The following is a 10,866-nucleotide window of genomic DNA, read 5'->3' as shown; positions in this document are numbered from 1 at the left end:
CAAAGTTCAAAAAAATCCCCTTTCTCTACCCTTCATGCGACACGGCTGGCCCCGTGTCCAGCCAGTGGGAGGCGAATAAAATGAGGAGTGGGGCGTGGAGGTGACAATTCAGATCCCCCCCCACACACACACACACACGCCCGTGGGGAGGAAGCGGTTAAAATCCGTGCACTGCACTGACCCGGGGAAGCCATTCTCAAGCATCCCTCTAGACGCTGGCCGCTTGACCCCTTTCTCTGGGAATGAGAGTCTCGGTGACTGTCCCAGAGCGGGGGAGGGGGGTGAGACACCTGCCCCCAAGGCTCCGCAGCCCCCTGCGCTCCGGTTCAGCGTGCGCCCCCCTCCCCGCGCGGCTGCAGGTGCGCCCTAGGGCCGGCACAGACGCTGCGCTTCCAGAGCCCTGCAGGGGGAGCTGCGGAGGGAGGAGCATGGGACCCCTTCCCCCCCACTCCCCCTCCCCCCGGGCCGCCTCCCCTTTCCCACCCGCGGGCAGCTCCGGGTCTATAAAGCGAGGCGTCCGGGGCGAACCGGGAGATTTGGACTCCCCTGCCTGGGAGGTGTGCCAGATCTGACCTCTCCACCCAGTTTCTTCTCCGCTGTCCCCCCAGTTGGGAGATCCGTAAGTAGGGTGGTCCTGGGGTGGGGGGGCAATTGGGTAGGGGGTTTGAAGGTCCCACGGGGCATCCTACAGGGGCTGGGGAGCCGCGAGATGGTTTGGTTTTCATCCTCTCAAGGACTATGGTGAGGAGGTGGGGATTCACAATTTTCATTTCTCTGCCCCAACAGCCTAGGTTTTTCCCCAAACCAGCATCTCCCAAGGTTGCCAATGATAAGTACCCTCTTGGGGGTACTTACTAAAGACAAATGCCCGGGCCCACCTCCAGTTACACTTGAATCTCCAGGGAAAAAAAAAAAAAAAAGAGGAGTCCCATACTATTCTTATAAGGCAAATCTGGGAGATGTGATCCCTTAAAATCTCAGAGGACTAACTTCCCTCAGCTTCTTTTATCTTAGGCACAGATAAAGTGCACCTGGACTTCACTGAAAAGTCATTTCCAGTCACAGAGGCGAGCAAAGTAACGCTCCAGGTGTATTCGGAAGCCTGGCTTAATTCTGCTGATGATGTGTTAAATCAGTTACAAACACATGGGCAGATGCTCTGCAGAAAGAGGAGTGTTTTGCATCAGTTTAGAGAATGTGCTTGTTGATATCCCCGGAGAGGTAGGGCTGGTTATGATCCAGTTTATTTCTTACAGCCCAGTTTTCTTCCAGACCGCCCCCCACCCCCCTCCAAAGTGTAAAAAAAAAAAAATCTGATGCAGGTTGACCCCAGGGGCTTCAGATACCCAGACAAATGCCTGAGGCTGTTTGCATCCCTGACCTGCAGGTAGATTAGGTAAGAAGGGGCTGGGGTTGCCTGCAGAGCAGGTGTTAGAAATGTAGCTCTCGATGCTGCACAAAGTGGGCAAAGGGAGAAAAACCGTGCCCGTTGCACAGAGAGCAGGTGGGGGTTTCGCTGCTTGATGAAAGGCACCATTCGAAGCCATGCTGATCAAGAATTCAGAGAAAATATTTAGAAGCCCAAGACAGAGAGTGTTCAGTTCCAGTATTAAGAACGGTTGGACAGGGCGCCTGGGTGGCTCAGTTGGTTAAGCGACTGCCTTCGGCTCAGGTCATGATCCTGGAGTCCCTGGATCGAGTCCCGCATCGGGCTCCCTGCTCGGCAGGGAGTCTGCTTCTCCCTCTGACCCTCCTCCCTCTCATGCTCTCTGTCTCTCATTCTCTCTCTCTCAAATAAATAAATAAAATCTTTAAAAAAAAAAAAAAAAAAAAGAACGGTTGGACAAAATTGCGAAGTGGCCAGGGTTTGGCAAAGGGAAAGCAGGGCAGACTGTGAGTAAGCCGATGTGCACAGCTGTGTTCTGTTTGGTCTTTCTCGATTGGTTTCCTTTTCTTGAAGATGCTGGACTGAAAGGCATTGGATGGCAGTGTGTAACAGAGGATGTTGAATCTGTGGGAGGATGTCTTCCTTCCGAGCTTTTCCAGGGAGATAGCCACCGCTGGTGGGATACGTATGTACCCGGCACTGTAGCAGTGTTTGATGTAATCTCCTTGAACCGCCGCAACATCCTTTTAAAAGAGGCATCATGATGCCTGTTTAGTAGAAAGGCAGCTGTGGCTCAGAGAGGTTCAGTAACTTGCCCAGCGTCACACAGCTGCCAAGTGATAGAACCCGTTCCTGGGTCTGTCTGATGCCAAAGTTATAGCCCTGACCCCCCCATCTTTTGTCTTTACAAAAACTCTCTTGAGTCAGGATTCTGGGGGTGACCAGATGCTTCCGGGAAGGCAAGTGTTTATCCTCTTCTCTTTGAACAAAACAACAAACTGACCTTTTGCGAATTTAAAATAAAATGCATTGTTTGTCCCCCCGTGGTGGGGGTGGTGGGCCGTCGGGGCGGCCATCCCGAGGGTCCAACCCATGAACTAGCCGGGCCCTCCCGCAAGAAGCTTCTGGGGCTCGCCTGGTACCCACCATGTTTTTTTATTTTCACGTCTGAAATAGACGTGTTATTCCGTACAAGGTATTTGTTATGGGTTTGTTATCATTACTTTTCTGTCCGGGGGCGAGATTGAGGCAAACATGCCCATGTATGGTAGCGTTTTCCACGAGGCCATCCCCAGCTCGCTCGCAAATTAGCGTTCTATTGCAGCTTTGTTGGTCGTGACTCTGGGGATTTCTTGGCCCTTGTTCTTCCCCTTTGGGAACAAGTGAGGGAGCCTGGAGGAGAAGGCCTTGGGGAGGCAAGGGGGATGACTTTTGCCTGCTCCTTTCTTATTTGGAGGTTTTATTTATTTTTTAAAATTTTTTGACCACTCAGGTTTATTAAGCTACTGCTTAGGTGGGAATAGAAAACAGAACTTCTGGTTCTGTAAAAAGCTAATTATCTTTGTGAGACCCTATTGCACCAGGGGTTAGTAATGCCAAGGCTTCACAGAGACCACGAGGAGTCCTTTCCAGTCTGTTGATGAATTTCTCTAACACTCCACAGTCAGGTCCCTTCATTCATGTGCAGGTTCCCCGCTGTCTCCCTCTTCCACCATCCGCCTCTGGCACTTTCTCCTCTGCCTTCCCCCCTCCCGGAGCTCTGGCACCCAGAAGGTTCGGCCAAACCAGCTCATCAGAATCCTGCCTATTCATCAACTGCCAATGACCCGAGTCCCTTCCTCAGCACTTGGCCCTCATTATTGACTAAATCAGTTAGCCAAGTGAGGACCTGTCATCTTAAAGGAAGGGAAGAGCAACAGCTCTGGAGGCTGTGACGTCCAATGTCAAGGCGCTGGCAGATTCCATTCTTGGTGAGAACCCTCTTCCAGGTTTGAAGAAGGGTGCCCTCTCGCTGTGGGCTCACATGGCCTCTCCTGGCAGTTTTATTTTTTTGAGCGGGGGAAGTTGTCTCTTTTTTCTGCAGGACATTGGATCCCAGCAGGTAGATTTTCTGTTGTAGGCACAACCATGTTCCAACTACAACTTGGAAAACCAAGTCCAGAGTTAAATCCCCTGGAATCCTAGAATGTCACAAGCGAATTTAGACATCACCCGTGTTGGACTTGGCAAACCTCAGTTTTCCCATCTGAAAAATGGGGTGGAGAAGAGCTAATGAGCACTTTTGCCAACTGACATGCTAAGCCCTTTATTGGCATCATTTTACCGTCTGTACAACAACCCTTTGGAGTAGATATTATTACTGGCCCCTTTTTACTATTGTTCTCTGAGTAACTTGCTCAAGAGAGCTTGCCTGGCCAATGAGAAGGAATGGATTCTGCAGATCTAGCTCTTTCTAACTCTAGAGCCAAATGGATCACCCTGTTGGGAAGATTAAGTGGGATAATGCCCATGAAGCCTTTAACACTGTGCCTGGCCCCTGGTCACCTTCAGTGGACAGTTACTTATAACGCACCTGACCAGAGACCTTAAGGATTTTGCTTAACGTGGCAGAGCGGGTACTTGGCAGAACCAGAATGCCTATCTATGGTGTGGCCTTTCTGTAAAGGAGAAACTGGTTCCTAATTTTCTTTTTGGATGATGTCTTCATAAACCCAATTCCTATTTGCCCTGAAGGTGGTTGCTAGAATCTTCTGCTTTCATATGGCCGCACTTCTTCATCTGTGCCAGGAACATCACAAATTCCAGTGCTCTTGGCCCGTTTGTGATTCATGTAGGGCCACGATGGCATCGTTGAAGCGCTCACCTGTGAGCGGAAACCTGTCTGGCTTTTAGAGCAGCTCTTTTGCTCCTTGGGGTGTCCGCCCTCCACCCCTGACCTGTAAAGAATTTAACCATGGCCACACGTTGGAGGAAAGGCTGAGTTTGGAGAGGGCCAAGCAGGAATTGGAAGGAAATTTTGTAAGGGTCAGATGATGGAGGAAGGAGCTCTTGGTGCCCATCGTTCTTGCCATGGGGAATCCCGCCCGTACCTTGGACTTGAATCAGTTTTTCAGCCGCTTGGAAGGAACAGCCCTCATCAAAAGTCCCCAAGAAAGGGCCACAGGACTCATCCCTTGTTCACTAACACATTCTTTCCTTACCCTGGAGCAGCCAAGCGTGCAGCAGATGATACAGAATCTCAAAAGGGGCCAACCTCTGAGACCCCTGGGGTCACAATTGCCAGGGTAGAATGCCCTTCTCCCTGATCCCCTTCTCCTCCCCGTTCCCCATCCTCCCTGGAAGTAACCCCAGTGTATTCTCATGTATCTTTCCAAAACCTTTCTATGTCGAATTTCCTTTTTTTACACAAATATTGGCATTCTGGAAATTAGGATTTTTTTTTCCACTGAATCATAGATCTTCGGCATCTTTCCATACCAGCATGTTTTGGCATTTTTAAAAATCAGCTGCATAATACTCTATTATTTGAAAGTCTAGCTTTTTACTGAAACATCCCCTCATGGAAACATACCATCACTTATAAAGAGTGCTTCAGGGACCATCCTTGTATCTATTTTTGTCTAATTACATGAGATTATCTGTCAGATAAATTCCCAGCAATGCAATGGCTAAGTCAAAGGGCATGCACATTTATTTTTATTCTTTATTTTTTTGAGAGAGAGTGAGAGTGAGCGTGGTGGGGGAGGGGCAGAGGGAGAGAAGGAGAGAGCAGGGGAGGGGAGGAAGGAGAGGGAGAGAGAATCTTAAGTAGGCTCCATGCCCAGCACGGAGCCCAACATAGGGCTCGATCTCACGACCCCGAGATCATGACCTTAAGCCGAAATCAAGAGCCGGATGCTTCAGTGACTGAGCCATCCAGGCGCCCTGGCATGCACATTTAAAATAGATAGATACTGAGAAACGTCTGTCACATTTGAGACTATACATTTATTGTAAGCAGCGTTATGCCAGGGTTGTAAACGACAAAGTACAATGGGGCTTTTAGGGCCAGAAATGACCAGTTCTCTCTATCCCAAAATTGTTCTCCATAGGAGCTACGATGTCTCTTCCTAACCCAGTTCTCTCGGTTGGAGAGGAATAAGAATTTCGCTCTATGAACTAAAAACACTTCCTTCCGGAGTTACATTAAACACAGTATTTAAATGAGTTAGACAGATGTCAAAAGCAGCACTGAAATGACAATTTCACCACCCACCTTTTTCCTGTTACGGTGAGGTCAGGCTTCCTCGGGACCCTCGGGAGGTGGGGGGTGTGATCGGTTGGGGGCATGGCGAGGGGGCCAGGCCGTGTGGCAAGGAAGAGCTTTTCTGCTAAGAGTAGATGGGGTGTCAGGCAGATCTGGGTTTAAATCCTGGCTCCAACTTTTACCAGTGAAGGCTTCTAATGTAGTTTACTTTCCAGGATCTCTGTAATCTTAAAGGAATAATAAATGATGCTCACCTTGCTGAACACTTAGGGCACATAGTGAGCTGGTATATTTAATAAATGGCCCCCCGCCGGGGACGCCTGGGTGGTTCAGTCGGTTAAGTGTCTCTGCCTTCAGCTCGGGTCATGATCCCAGGGTCCTGGCTCAGTGGGGAGCCTGCTTCTCCCTCTGCTTGTGCTTGCTCTCTCTCTGTCTCCCTCTCTCTGTCAAATAAATAAAATCTTTAAAAAAAAAACCTTTCTAAAAAAAAAAAAAATAACAAATGGCCTGACCCGATACCCCATGAATAGAAGGGGCTCAGTAATGATGGTGGCTATTATTAGTAATAGAGGTAGAGTCCAGTGGCCTCGTGGGGACAGCTTGGGGCTGGGACAGCCGGTGTGCTGAGGGAGCCTGGTCCCCCTCCTGCTTCCCCCCACACATTTGGCTCCTCCCACACCTGGGCCAGGCCTTGACTTTGTTTCACTGATGCAGAGGTCCTTCCAGCAGGCGGGTTGTGTCCTAGATCGGGCTCAGAGGGCGTTCAGTTTTGTCTGCGTGAAATGGGCAGTGCTTTAACTTGCGGGGGTGGCTCTCTCGGACCTAAATTCAGACTTGTGGACCTGCTGACCACCTGGCAACGCAGGGCACACATTCTCACCGGCTGACCCCAGCTGGAGGGAAGGAGCTACTGCCATCTCTAGGCAGAGTGAGAGGGCTCTGGCCAGCCGCCTCGAGCCTGGGTCACCCTACATTGTACCTCGGGCCCCGGGGACGTTTATTTAGGTTTGTGTCTCTGGTCCTAGCTCTGGAGCTGGCGGCTTGGCAATGAAACCTACAGGGAAGCTGTCGAGCAGGCGTGGTGATGTGCAAATCCTATACTATTTGGGCCCTGGGGTATTTTATTCATTTTTCATTAGTGCAGAAGCAGAAAGGGCAAGATCTTTTACCCCCGCATCCCTCCGGGGAAAATAAAGCCGATGTGAAAACACACGAGAGTAGCTGAACAGTCTTAATGGGTCCAATTTCAACCCTTTGATATCCACAGATATCATAAAATGTGAGAGCCAGGCCAGCCCACCATTCTCCCCGGCTCAAATGAATGTCGTGTTGGTGCTCCAAGAACGAAACTGTGTGGTGTTGGCAAGGAAGTTAGGACTGTGTCCAAGGTGGACACGCTTAATTGTGCCGAATACTGCTGACGCCGAGAGCAAGAGTCCTTTGTTCTCACCAAAAAGTTTGAGAGCAGCCCTTGAGGAACGAACCGTATGGAGTATCCATCAGTCCTGTGCAATGATACGTCAGGTGCCCTTTCAGGCCCTGAAGCCGATGCAGGCCGTGGGAGGAGGGGACGGTGAACGGGGAGGGCTCGAAGATGGGGGGGGCTCTCCTTGAGGTTTGGCCCTCTGGGTGTCTCTCTCTCGTCTGATCTGCTGTCTTCACTCCACGTGTGCGACCTTCTGCACTTGGCCGTCCAAGTTGGTGTGGATGAAGTAGCGACTGTCCTCAGCTTTACTTGTCTTCCTAAGAGAGCCCTTGCATTTGCTCTAAAGCAGGGGTTCGCACTGGGGACAGTTTTGAGCATCTGGCAATGTCCAGAGGCCCTTTGGTTGTCACAACTGGTAGGAGGAGTGGTCGCTGACACCTAGTAGGTAAAGAACAGGGATGCTGTAGACATCCTCCGGCGCACAAGGCAGCCCCCTCCCCCACCAAAGAATGATCAGCGCTGCATGTCCACAGCGCCAAGGCTGAAAACCCCTGCTTGAACTGAAGGACCACAGCAGGGAGCAGGGGACCAGGTTTTGCTTCCACGTAGCACGAGGAGAATCCTCTCCCTGGGATGATGCTCCCTGATCACTCCTGCGATTTTGCCAGCTACTTTTTATTCCTCCCTGTGTCTCCCCTAATGCCTGGCCTGAGACTTTTTGCCTAGTTGCCAGCATCCCAGATTTTGAAGACTCAAGGCTCTGGGTGCATGCTGGGGCACATCCTTGTAACAACGAAACTGACTTATTGGGAGCCTTCGACACTGATCCAGGATGTCTCTCAGGCACACCTGTATTTTCTACAGTCCTCAAGTGCTCTGCCCATTTCAAAGAAGGCAAACAAAGCAGAAAAGATCACCTTGGAAATACACCTTTATTCAGGGTCCACCATAGCTAGCTGTGCCGCGATGGGGAAGTTACTCAACCTCTCTGTGCCTGTTTCCTCATCTGTAAGCCAGCGTTAATGGTGCACCTCAGTGTTAATGAGGGGATTGAGATAATAGCTGGCACCCCATAAAGATTTAGCAGCTATGATTACTAATATTAGTATTATTAATTTGCTAGGCTCACCAAATTTTCTCAAGAGCAAATCTGTAGGATTTCTTCCGTGTTTGGTGGGAAAAGAGGTCTGTGGCCAAATGTTTTGGGGAGCCCTGGGTCCAAAGACATAAAATCGCTTTTGGGATTCAGGACCTGCCAAGGTCTTGGATGTCCTGATACATGCTCTGTCTCTCCATGCAGAGGTGGGGGGTGGGAGCTTGGGAGAGAGGGAATGGGGTGGGAAAAGGTAGCCCTTTTCAAGTGGATTTAGCCACAGAATTTTTTTTTTTTTTGAGTATCTCAACTGCCCTGAATCCCACCCAACCCCCACCCCTACTATTTCAAGGGATTAGGGTTCCAAGGAACACACTCTGGGAAACGCCATTCAAGGGTGAAGCCAGGCTCCTCTTTCCTTTGACCAAAGCAGATGTTGTACTTCATAACTGTCAGAAGCATCAAAGCCGTGGGAAGCAAGCCAGCTTCTCTCTCTCCTTTTTTGGTTAGAGACAAGACTCTCTGCACTTGATCTTGGTTGTGCTTCTGAGTCCTGGATGAGACAGGGTTCCTGGTGATGGAGATTCCTATGTCCTTTTATTTTTCTGTTGTATTATTTTTGCTGGTTTTCTGACTTTTAAGACAGCTGTGACCAACATTGCAATCTGAAAGCGCCCACTTAGCTGTCACACAGCTGTCACGCTGCTTGGAACAAACCAAACACTTCCCTGGCCCTCTTGAGTATATTTAGGTATTTTTAAACACTTTGCATTACACACACTAACGTAAGTGTACTTAACACTCTTGAGCTGTGCACTTGACTGGTTAATGTGGTCAATTTTATGTTATGTGTATTTCATCATGAGGATCAAAAAGAAAAAATGAAACCACAATTTTTCATTGAAGTGTATACTTTGTATCGGAAAAGTACCCATTCCGTGGGTATGGAGCTTAATGAATTGTCACAAAATGAACGCATCCCCATCACCCACACAGATATTAAGAAGGTCCTACTCTTCCAGTCAAGACGTCTGACGTTTATCACCATGGGATAGTTTTGCCTGGTTTGGAACCACCTATAAACAGAATCCCACAGTGCATCCTTTTTGTGTCTCCTTTCTTCGTTCAAATGTGTGTGTGAGATTCTTTTCTTACTGTGGTGTGGAGCTGAAGTTCCCTTCGTTTGATTGGGGTCCCATTTGGAATGTTGATAATGTGCCAGGCACTGTGTTAGGTACTTTCAAGGGTCAGTTCATTTATTGCAAATTCTCCGTTGAACTTGGGACAAACCCATCAGGCTCGTGCGGGGGGAGGGCAGAGGGGCACAGGTTCTGGAATCAGACACGGGCTCAGAACCCGGCTCTGCTGTGTGACCTCAGGCAGATTGCTTCGCCTCTCTGAACCTCTGTTTCCTTATCTGTAAGAAGGTGCTGACGGTAACACGCAACTCCTAAGGCTGTGCTGTTGTTCCTTGATGGTCCTGCATGTGAGCCACTCAGCACAGCACCTGTCCAGGGGGGTGTCTGAGTATTAACCAACACTGTGGGTATTCAGAAAACTTGGCCCTGGGGATGACGTACAGGCCAAATGGGAGATGGTGTGGTATTGACACGGCTTACGCATAGGCGAGATTCGTACAAATTTTATGCAGTAATATTTTTCCTTTTAAGGACAAATGACAGACAGAACAGTGTAACCCATCTGCAGGCACCCCACCCCTGAACCCCAGGCTTGTCAGTTCTGTTACAACTGCTTCCCACTGTCTCAGAAAGGAAGGGGCTCTAAATACTTTTTTAAGGTTTATTCATTTAAAGTCCTCTCTGCACCTAACGTGCGGCTTGAACTCATGACCCCGAGATCAAGAGTCGCACGCTCCTCCCACCGAGTCAGCCAGGCGACCCAGGAAAGGACTCCAAATAGATGAAATTATAGTACCATGGTCACCCCGAGAAATTTAACAAATTCCCTAATATAAAGGACTATTGAGTTGATGTTGAAGATTTTCTTGATCATTTCCCACGTTTTGGGGTGCACTCAATTTTGCAAAGCTTTCCATGCGAGGGGTGGCTTTTTAAAAAGGTGAAATGTGCCCTTATTTCTGATTTGCACTCGTATGTGTGTGTTAGGGGGAGGAGGGGGTTCTTTTCCTCCCTTCCTCTCCACGTTTGTCTTTTCTTGTCCCTGTTGGACTTTTTCATTGTGAAAATGTTCCAATGTGTGCACAAGTAGAGAGAACGCTAGGACAACCCCCGCCCCCGACCAGGCACCTGCCACTCCCCTTTGGTAATGACCAAACCGGAGGAGGCGGTCTTCATTTGTCTTCACCTCCCATTTTTCCTCTGGGTCTCAAGGCCCCTTCTAGCTTATAGGTTCCTCTCCTTTTTCTGTACTTTATTAAAGGAATGGAGTCATTTGTCCTGTGCCTTCCCACCTGTGGATTTGTTGCATCCTCCCCACCAACCCCCATGACAGTGTTCAGCGTGTTCTCTGTGCCTTGCATTTCCGGGGTGTTAGACCCAGAGGCTTTGTCAGCTTTGACCCCCCCACCCCCTCCCCTTTTCCTTTCTGGGAGAATATTTCCTTGATGTTAGTGGTACTTTTCATGGCTCCCCATCTGCCACCTGATCGACTCTTTATTGTGATATTAAGGTTAATGAGCACATTTGGGTGACATCTGATCGACTCTTTATTGTGATATTAAGGTTAATGAGCAC

At 49.3% G+C, this 10,866-nt stretch overlaps 1 protein-coding gene across 3 annotated transcripts in view; it reads left to right on the top strand.

Moving 5' to 3' along the window:
* The first annotated feature begins 567 nt into the window (after window positions 1–567).
* Window positions 568–10,866, top strand: part of MYH11 (myosin heavy chain 11) — a 115,191-nt gene continuing 104,892 nt past the window's right edge. For all 3 annotated transcript variants that reach the window (XM_021698304.2, XM_044915630.1, XM_044915631.1), the window contains exon 1: window positions 568–619. The gene's annotated coding sequence lies outside the window, so the exon portion shown is untranslated. The remainder of the gene's footprint in view (window positions 620–10,866) is intronic.

Source organism: Neomonachus schauinslandi, chromosome 5 (genome assembly GCF_002201575.2).
Source record: "Neomonachus schauinslandi chromosome 5, ASM220157v2, whole genome shotgun sequence".
Lineage (NCBI taxonomy): Eukaryota > Metazoa > Chordata > Mammalia > Carnivora > Phocidae > Neomonachus > Neomonachus schauinslandi.
Note: the sequence above shows the minus strand (reverse complement) of the source record. Positions and strands in the feature narration are given on the sequence as shown.